Raw genomic sequence first — 11,206 nt, 5'->3', positions numbered from 1 at the left:
GAGAGAGAGAGAGAGAGAGAGAGAGAGAGAGAGAGAGAGAGAGAGAGTCCAAAGAATACATCTGAAGAAACCACAGGGCATGTTCCTACCCACATTCCTGGCAGTTCGATCTTAATAGGAAAGGTATAGAACCAGGCTAGATTCACACCAGCAGGTGAATGATTTTAAATAAAACATGAAACATATACATAAATTGGCCATTAATCCTCTATACTCCATAAAAAATAAAATTATGGCATTGACAAGAAAATGAATGGAACTGGAGAATGTTGTATTAGTGAAAGAATCCAAACTCAGATCATCACTACATATTTCCTCTCATACATGAAATCTAGATTTCAGCAATACATGTATTCATGTGTTGAGGCAAGTAGAAAATGGACAGAGGGAAGGGAAAGGGGCTAAAGAGAGGAGAAAGAACAAGAGAGGGAAATGGAATACATATTAGGTGGGAGCAGGAAGGGGACTGGAGAGAGGAAGGGCCAGAAAGTGTTGAGATGCAGGAAAACTGTGGAATAAAGAAGAATAAAATATAATGACATATGTGTGAAAATCTATTGCTTTGTGTACCACCAAAAGATTAATTTCTAAAACAATAGAAAGAGGGCAGCAAGGAAGCTTAGGGAGTAAGGCTCTTGCTGCCAAACCTGGTGGCCTGAGTTTGATCCCAGGAACCCACATGGTAGAAGGAAAGAACTAATTCATGCGGGTTGTCCTCTGATCTCCACATGCATGCTGTGGCTCATACATACACAGACACAAACAAACGGATAAAAATAAATAGATATTTTAAATAGTAGAGGTGCATAAAGAAATCAGCCTTGAATTCACTAATCTTATACAAATACATTTAAAACACACTCATAAGTCAACTATATATTGCTTATGAAAACAGTACCCGCTATCAAAAAGATGGAAGTAAAAAGGTGAAAAAAATGTATAATTGGCAAAGGCTAACCATGAATTTCATGCAGTTGTTGCAAACCGTACAGAAACAGACTTAATTGAGAAAGCACTAATTAATAATAAAATAATTCATGTAACCTTGAACTTGAAAATACTTAATAGTATTGCTTCAAAAAAGTAGGGGCTGGAGAAATGGCTCAGTGGTTAGGATACTCATCTCAGAGGAATCCTCAGCACCCACACAGCAGCTCACAGCCTTCTGCAATTCCAGTTCCAACAGACTCAGCGCCTCCATCTGGCCACCAGGGACACTACAACTACAAGGGCACAGACATGCACACAAGCAAAACACCTGCACATAAAACAATAAGGTGAAATTAACTTTTTAAATAAGAAAACAATATCCAAAACCATCACAATTAATAAATTTCACCAGATGGTAAGTTTCATCTTGCACCAAAAATCATTAGGGAATTTGCCCACAAAGGAAGATCCAATAAATTCTGAACATTTTATAACACAGAGACATATTTTGTGACCAAAGTACTATAAAATTAAGAAATGAGAGAGGTCTGCCTGCCACCACATGGCACAGGCAGGTGGAAGATACTTACAATTCTGTGGCCCACCCACCATGGGTGTGTGGTGAAAAGATGAAAGAGAAAGACACACAGAACTGTGTGTGCATTGTGAAGGGATACAGAACGAGGCACTCAAGGATGGTAAGGGACTGCCTGATGTGAATGGCCTCTACTGCCTTGTGTATGTCACAGGCCATGGTGAGATGCTAGCCTGTGCTGCCACAGAGGGTCAGGTCTAGGTCCATGACACTGCAGCATGGGGGTGGAGGGATCTGTGTCGATGTCCATGGCCCATGTTACCGCCAAAGGCCATGTAGAAGTCCCTGGTCTGGGATACAACTTGGGACTATGTTTATGTCCAAGTTGTTACATAGAGGTGGTCCCACCCCTAACCAGCTGTGGCATTCAGGAGAACTGGCTTCCAAGCCTTTGCCATGTGGTAGCATGGATGCAAAAGGTCTTTCTGTCTCTCTCTGTGTGTCTGTGTGTGTCTCTGTGTGTGTGTGTGTGACAGCAGCAGGAAAGCTGGCTCCATCCCTCACTGGCCCTACCCCTAACTAGTCATACAGTGGAATGGGCATAGAGATCCCCACCTCCACCAGTCACTGACTGCAGCAGGCACTGGCTGCTCAACCACTTGCCTGGATAGTATGGGGGAGCTGGTCTTGGTGGCATAGGTATGGGAAAGCCCATGAGAGGCGGGGATGGGGGGTTGGAGGGGACTGGCCCCACCTCTTGCTGGTTACAACAGGCAGGAGTTCTGGCCCCGTCCCTCACCAGGGCAAAGCTGGAGTGTGTACTGCAGCTTCCACAACAAAACAAAATGTAGCTGTTGTTAATTTTATTTCTGCTTTCTTTAGCAGTGTTGCAGGGGCAGAGGGCAGGTATGAAGGGACAGAGAGATGAGTGGGGTTGAGGTGCTGTGAAATTCACAAAGAGTCAATATAAAGTTGAAAAAGGGCAGGGAAGAAAAATGATCAAGTATTTTATATAAAAAAAGTAAATGAAAAATGTTTTTAAAAAGAAGATTGGTGCTTTGGTTTCAATGAACAGTGTCATGCTGTTTCTTATAACCCCATCCATGCATAATCTTTAAAAAGTTAATAATCAAAGCATTATTTACCTTACTACTCCGATATTCTGATAACAGCCTAAACATTCTGAAACATATACTAAGAGGGAAGAATAAAACACAGAAAAAGTATTGAACTTTTTTAAAACTTTGAAGTTTTCTCTTTTTTTAATTTTTTTAATTAGGTATTTTCCTCATTTATATTTCCAATGCTATCCCAAAAGTCCCCCATACCCTCCCCCCCCACCCCCTACCCACCCACTCCCACTTCTTGGCCCTGGCACTCCCCTGTACTGAAGCGCCTAAAGTTTGCAAGACCAATGGGCCTCTCTTTCCAGTGATGGCCGACTAGGCCACCTTCTGATACATATGCAGCTAGAGACACAAGCTCTGGGGATACTGGTTACTTCATATTGTTGTTCCACCTATAGGGTTGCAGATCCCTTTAGCTCCTTGGGTACTTTCTCTAGCTCCTCCTTTGGGGGCCCTGTGATCCATCCAATAGCTGACTGTAAGCATCCACTTCTGTGTTTGCTAGGCCCTGGCATAGCCTCACAAGAGAGAGCTATATCAGGGTCCTTTCAGCAAAATCTTGCTAATTTATGCAATGGTGTTAGCCTTTGGAGGCTGATTATGGGATGGATCCCCGGGTATGGCAGTCTCTAGATGGTACGTCCTTTCGTCTCAGCTCCAAACCACCAAGCCTAATAAAGGCCTATCTCAGAAAATCAAAGAAGATTAATATTAGAAAATCAATCAAAATAGTACCACACTAATATGTTTGGGGGAAAACAGAAATCTCCAAGCTTCAGAAAAGGAACAAATAAAACTTAATCCCTACATATTATATAAACTTAGCTGTGTATAGTAGCCTGAACTGGCATTTTCGTTCTATTAGGGTCTGTATGACATCTCCCCAGGATCTTCTGGCTTTTAGAGTCTCTGTTGAGAAGTCTGGTGTAATTCTGATAGGTCTGCCTTTAGATGTTACTTTAACTTTTTCCCTTAGCACTTTCAATATTCTTTCTTTGTTCTGTCCATTTGATGATTTGATTATTATGTAACAAGAGGAATTCCTTTTCTGGTCCACTCTGTTTGGTGTTCTGTAGGCTTCTCTTATGTTTATGGGCATCTCTTTCTTTAGGTTAGGGAAGTTTTCTTCTATAATTTTGTTGAAGATGTTTATTGGCCCTTTGAGTTGGGAATATTCACTCCCTTCTATACCTATTACCCTTAGGTTTGGTCTTGATGTCCTGGATTTCTTGAATGTTTTGAGTTAGGAGCTCTTTGCTTTTTGTATTTTCCAACTGAGAGTAGGGGAGAATATCTTTGCTTGACAAAGGATATCCATTTTTTTTAAAAGACCTCCTGAAGAGACTTAGAAAGATGGATTACTAGTTAAGGACTAATTGGCTGCTCTTCAGAGGACCCAAGCTTAGTCCCCAACAGCCACATGGCAGGCAGCCCACAACTGCCTTTAACTACAGATTCAGAGGATGTGATTCCCCCTTTTGATTTTTGTAGGCAACTGTACTCAATGTGCATGTGCACACACACACACTAAAAATCAAATAAATAAATCTTTTTAAAAAAAAACACCCTTCAACCATCAAGCTGAAGATTAATATGTTTAGGCACTGCTCTTTCTGTAATAACAATGTCTGTAATGATTCATTTCAATCGTCAAGAAACTATTTGAATTACCAAAACTTTCCACATAGTAAATAAAAGCTTTGGCCAGTGAGATAGTGCAGCAAGTAAAAGCACTTGCTGAGACCCACATGGTAAAGGAGAAAACCAAATCTTGTTATGAGGCAAAAATAAACACAGTCTAGAATCACCCAGGAAGAGAGTCTCAGTGAGGGATTGTCTAGACTGATTGATTTGCTGACGTGGGAAGACCTGCCCATGATTGATGGCACCATTTCCAGGGTTTGGACCCCGAAGAAAATGAGTTAAGCACAAGCTTTTCTCTTCTGGACTATGGATGTAAGTAGCTGCTTCAACTTCATGTTACCTGAACATCCTCATAAAGACAGACTATATAGATGGGCCCTAAAATAAGCCCTTTCTCCCTTAATTTGCTTTTGCAGGCTACTTTATCATAGCTAGGACAAATGCCTTTAACTCCACTTGTACTCAGTGCTTTCCTGGAGGCTGCGGCTAAAATAACAAGACTAGCAGGGGTGGGGGAGATATGTAGGCTAGACAAGAAGAGCTAGAGCTGTCATTGTTCACAGATAACAACTGTTTACACAGAAAGATCTATGAGAATGTATAAAGAAACTATTAAAAGCGGTAAGAGCTTGATGGATATAAAAATCATACACAAAAATCAATAACCTCCCTATATACAGGCAACATCCAATTAAAAGGCACAACTTTAAAAATTGCCTCAGTCACAAGCAGCAACAGAAACTGTAAGCTATGTAAGAATGTAGTTGACAAGCCGTAATAATCTGTATTAATATCGGGGAAACAATATACAGATTTACTTAAGCAAATAAATTTTGAGACACGCCGGGGAGGGAAATGAGGCAGTGTAGTGTTCATGAGTAAGAATCAGGCAGTGGTTAGAGATGGTGGCTCTTTAAAAATGAATCTATAAAGTCAATGATTCTGATCAAGTCCACTGGGGTTTCCACAGGCTCTGTCAAGCCGATGCTAAAATTCCTATAGAACAACAAAGGTCAGAAAACAAGCAGGAAAGTTCCAACAGATAATGAAACAGGGCTCACCCTCAAAGACGTGGAGACTCATTATAAAGTCATATCGCAGGAAAATGAGACAGTGCACAGTTGGAGCAGACTGGGAAGCAAAGAAACATACCTAAGTGTGAGCACTGGACTCAGTGTGGGGCAGGAGAGGAGGCCTGGAAGAGTTTGTGGATGCGAGAGGGGTATAGCCCATTTTCACACAATTCTTAACATCATCTGGAACATTCAAAGAATAATATATCTATTAATATGAATTGTTGGCAAGAATGGGGGAAATGGGCATTCACATGTACCTAATAGGAAAATAAATTGTTTCAGGACATTGGACAATTTTTTTTGCAACCTGTTAAACTTGACTCATTCATTCACAAGTGGCAGCTCCACCCTTGAGCATCTACCCTGTAGAAACTAAGTACTCATTAGAATACAGACAGTGATTTTATTTACATTTATAAGGTGCAATGGAATTGCAATAAACTAAATATTGATAAAATTTTGACTGTGCAGTATAAACAGATTTTTTGTTATGTGAGTTTTATTTTGTTTTGTTTCATTGGAATAAGCTCTTCCTATCAAATCTTGGCTGGCCTGATACTGTGTATCTCAGACTGTCTTTGAACTTGTTACAATCCTCCCCCCCTCAGCCTCCTGGGATTACAAATATGCTCCACCACACAAAGCTTCATTTATGCAAAACTTAAAATGCATATAGCAATGCTACATACTTGTTTAAAATAGAAAAATGACTACTGTCGAGGTGGATCAACAGTTAAGAGCACTGGCTACCCAAGCATAGGAACCATAATTCTGATCCCCAGCATCCATCTGGAAGTCAAATGTGGTCCCACACACCCTGTTACCCCAGTACTGAGTGTGGGGACAGAGACAGGAGGATCGGTGGCTTACAATCAGAACTTGGGGTGGGGGGACACTCTAAGAATGAGGTGAAGAGTGATAGAAGACAACACCTAGCACCCCCTTGTGGCCCAAATACACATGAACATACACAAATACACATACATACACACACACACACACACTTTCATACCTTACATATATTCACACGCATAAATTAATTCTTAAATAAATAATAGAAAAAAAGGAAGCGAGGGTATAATATCTCAGACCAAGAGATTCCCAATTCAAATACTAGTACCCCCTGACACACCTTGAGATAAGAGGTGGTTCATACCTCTAATCCCAGAACTCCAGAGGCCGAGGCAAGCAGATATCTATGAGTTTGAGGCTAGCCTGGTCTACATAGGGAACTTCATGTCAGCCAGGGCTATACAGTAAGACTCTGTCTCAGATAAAGAAACTGAGTGTGGGAATGGCATGTACTCATGCTGTAGATATCATTCATTCATTGATAGGCAGGTCTCAGCACAGACATGAAGTTATTTAGGTAGGGGCATGTGAGATATGCCTGATGAGATATTTTCTGTTCATTTCTATGATTGACATGGATGGAATTAAGGCATGAAGTTAGAAGTGTGCTCTGGAGAGGTAATTAGGAAGATTCAAGAAATCCTAAGTTCAACTAAGACGATGTAGAGGTTAATAAGTGAACAGAATGAAGTCATGATCAACTGAGGGAGGCTTAAAGAAAGGTGCCAGAGAACAAGAACTAGACAGGAATCTACTCTCCTGCCCAGAGAATAGATGAAATCATCTATTAGACCCCCCCCCACCTCGTGAATCTTCATAAACCAAAAATATTCCACCAAGATCTTTGACTTTCTTTTTTCTCTAGCTCATGCTTGATTATCTACTCCGAAGTTATAGCAGCTTTGTGATAGACTACCGCTCTGCTCTGAGGAGTCCAACAGCCTTCAATGGGAAGGGCCATTCCAGCGTGGAAAGGCTGGTGCAGCGACTTTGACCCGGCCTTTAGATTAGGATGCAGGAACTTCCAAGCTGAGATGCCACCTTGCCTTCTAGAAGCTGCTTGGCCTTGGGCAAATTATATTAGTCTCTCTGTTCTCCACCTTCAGAGGTGTGCCAACCATGTTTGCCTTGAGTTGGAAAGATGGTTCTGTAATTAAGAGGGCATGCCGCTCTTACAGAAGACCAGAGTTCAGTTTCCTTCACCTACATGGTGACTCACAACCAGCTGGAACTCCACCTCCATGAAATCTAGCACCCTCTTCTGGCCTCCAGGGTCACTCATGTGAGCATCACCACACATAGTCACACAAGAATACACAGAATTAAAAATCAAAATATTTGAGGCTGTAGAACAGAACTAAATGAAAAAATACTTGAGGCTAGAGAGATGGCTTTCTGCTCTTCCACGGGACCCAAGCTCAGTTCCAGGAACCACGTCCCACAGATCACAATCACCTGTACCTCCCACCTCAGGAAAACCAACAACTCCTTCTGTCTTCTTTGGGCACCTGCAAACATGTAGCTAGAACACATTCACTCAAACATATGCATGAAAATAAAATTAAATATTTAAAAAATACTTGCCTCATTGAGTTATTGTGAAATTAAAATCATACAATGTGTTCAGAAGAAAGGTTACTCTGTTGCTTACCATACAGTAAGTCATTAATAAAGTTAGCAATGGTAATTGTAATTATACAAATGAAATGTTTTTTAGTTATGAAAACCAGAATCCAACTCAAATTTACTCAGTGAGACTGCTTGCTGGTTCTCATCACAGAAATGCAAGGAAGGAGAACCTTCAGGGTGGTTTCTGTTCCTCCAGTTCTCAGGAAGACCATTAAATTTGGTCAGCTTCATCACAAGGCTGACTGCCTATTAGCTAAAAAGAAAGCTCGCCTCAGAATAAAGCTACTTTACTCCATGCAGTCCGGAAGCTCTAGAAGGGGAGAGAAAATTCTTTATCCATTGCAAGACCTATAACTGTGAACTCTAAAACAAAACAAAAAAAAATCAATAAAACAAAAGCATACAAATTTTCCTATCAATTTCACATAGTATGAAGGTCTTTGAAAATCAAAGTCCAAAGAAACATAGAAAACTGTGTTATGCAGAATTGTGATTGGGGGACAAAAGGATATACTCTCCAGAGAGCAAACTCAAGGGAACTTAGCAAGGCCTGTCTGTGCAGATCTCAGGTCTTTAGGGATAAAGATGCGTCCTTCCTAGGCGTGTAGGATACCTCTCTGGATAAGGATCTTTGACCTACTTTCTAAGGAAGGTCAGCCACATTTTATGTTGACCTCAGACGATAAGCAATAAGAGTGTAAGGGAGAGATCCTTGTACCTGTGGTTTTCTCAAACACCAAGGTACCACAGTTTAACACAGCAGTCCTGGACTCGATCGCTCAGTAAGGAGGTTACCCTTCTAGAAGGTCATGGTAAACCTTCTTCCTGTCAGCCAGCCAGGCTAGGGGAGATTGACTCTGTGATAGGATACAATCAAAAGTTCTGTTTTGCAGGTCCTAGGCTGGCAACATTAGCACCACCTGGAAGTAGAAATCTTCTGCCCTGATCCGACACTATGACATCAACTATGACCTCTAGGGTGGTATCCAGCCATCCTTGGCTCTATTTAACTAAGACCTCCAAATGAGTCACATGACTCACGATATTCCTTAAATGGGAGGGCAAAGGATAGGAGTGGTGGGGGAGGGGCAGAAGAGGAGGAGGGAGGAGGAATGAGAGGAGGGAGATAAGAGGGAAGAGGGGTGATGAAGAGGAGGGAGAGGAGGAAAGAGGAAGAAATCATTTAGCGGGACACCTGTCTGCATTTAGAGAGATTTGCTCCTTTCTTGTATCCATTTAATTTGTTTTTCAGCCATGGAGAGAAAGGATTTTAAATGAGCAATTTTCACATGAAGAGGAAAGGTTCTCTTATTCTTTCATAAAGCCTCAAAAAAAAAAAAAAAAGCCATCTGTGCTACCACAGCAGATGTTCAAGCCTCGGACTTTACTGCATAGGGACTAACCTTGGGCTCCCTTTTCTAAGAAATTGGAAATCAATGTCAAATCAGGTGATGGAGAAAGCCAACAAAGCGCTTTTGTTCGTATCCCCTCGCTGTGGGGCATACACTCTTCGTTAACATTGATCAGGGAGCAGACAACTGTCGGTGCTTCTGCATGATCAGGCAGATCCTTCAAGCACTCTTAGCCTGACATCAGTTGGCCTTGCTTTGTGCTAGAAAAAAAAATCTATATATTTCTCCCTAAAACTTTTATTTGGGACAGTAGTTATATTTCTATTCCCACGACTTTGGCCCAACTAACTGAAAGATTGCACGTGGGGCATATACTTGCATTTTCCATAACTGATGCTTTTAAATGCCTAAATGTCCCAAAGTCAACGCAAAGGATGGGGGGGGGCGGGCAATGTGTCAGTGAAAAAAACAGTCCAATGGTCACTTCAAGGGTCATGCTGTGGGGACAGAGAAAGCCAATCTGTGTTCTGCCTAAAGTTCAATGCCCCATAGCTGCCTCAGTGACCACACCTGCAGGATTCTTCTCCAGTAGACAGCAGTTAGGCGTCCCATACTTTAACTCAGGTGTGACTCTATCTACCTGGAGATACCAGCAGATCCCACAGGTTGAGAGCTCAGTCCCACAAGACAGTTCCCACTTCCAATGCCAGTTGTAAACACGGTGTACCTGCGCTTCTGGTTGAACAGTTATAAAGCAAGGTTCCCCTGACTCCCTGAAGGCTATTATAGAGGATACAGGTGATGTTCAGATAGAAGAACAGCAAACAAAAAGGTGAGGGAGAGGGGCATGGGTCCCTCCCCAGATTCAACTGCCCAGAAGATCTGCACTCCTGGTACATTAGGAATTTTACAGAGGTTTTCTTACACACAGGTGATTGTATATAACAGTGGCTACTAATGATTAGCTCAACCTTCACCCTCTCTTCAATCCAACAACTATTCAAGTTAGAGTTGAATTTCCAACCCTTCCTTCCTCAGCCCTGCCTCGGTCTTTCTGGTCACCAGTACTCATCCAGAAACTACTTAGCAGTCTTTTTGGTAGCACCCAAAATACACTTACCATTCAAGACTTTTTAAGACTTTTTCATTCATAATTTACTTATTTACTTTACATCCTGATCCCAGCTTCCCCTCCTTCCTCTTCTCCCAGTCCCTCCCTCTCACTTCCCTTCCCCTCATAACCCCCACCTTTGCTTTTCAGAAAAGGGGAGGCCTCCCATAGATATCCACCAGCGTTGGAATATCAAGTTGCAATAGGACTGGGCACATCTTCTCCTACTGAGGCTTGACAAGACAGCCCAGTTAGGGGAGAGGGATCCAAAGGGCAGGCAATGTCATCAGAGACAGCCTCTGCTCCTGCTTTAGGAGTCCCATAGGAAGACCCAACTGCACATCTGTTACATATGTCCTAGGTCTATCCCATGCATGATCTCTGGCTGGTAGTTAAGTCTCTGTGAGCCCTTATGGGTCCAGGTTAGTGGATTCTGTAGATTTCCTTGTGGTGTCCCTGACCTCTCCAGCTCCTTCAATCCTTTCTCCCCTTCTTCCACAGTTTTCTGGAGCTCCACTTACTGTTTGACTGTGGGTCTCTGCATCTGTTTCTATCAGCTACTGGGTAAAGCCTCTCAGTTGTGTTAAGCTCCTATCTGCAAGTATAGCAGAGTACCATTAATAGTATCATGGGATCTCTTTCATGACATGGGTCTCTAGTTGAGCCAATCATTGGTTGGCCATTTCCTCAATTTCTGCTCCTTCCTTATCCCTGTATATCTTGTAGGCAGGAAAAATTGAAAAATTGTGGATCGAAAGTGATATGGATGAGTTAGTGTCAAGAGCTGTGTGCCAGGAGACTACAGAGGATGTTATGATTTGAAAAAAAAAAATGGCCTCCATAGGTCCATAGAAACAGGCACTATTACGAAGTGTGGCTTTTTTGGAATAGGTGTGGCCTTGTTGGAGGAGGTAGTCACTGGGGGTGAGGTTTGAGGTTTCAGATGCTAA

Source organism: Mus caroli, chromosome 10, assembly GCF_900094665.2.
Source record: "Mus caroli chromosome 10, CAROLI_EIJ_v1.1, whole genome shotgun sequence".
Lineage (NCBI taxonomy): Eukaryota > Metazoa > Chordata > Mammalia > Rodentia > Muridae > Mus > Mus caroli.
This window is presented reverse-complemented; position numbering follows the sequence as displayed.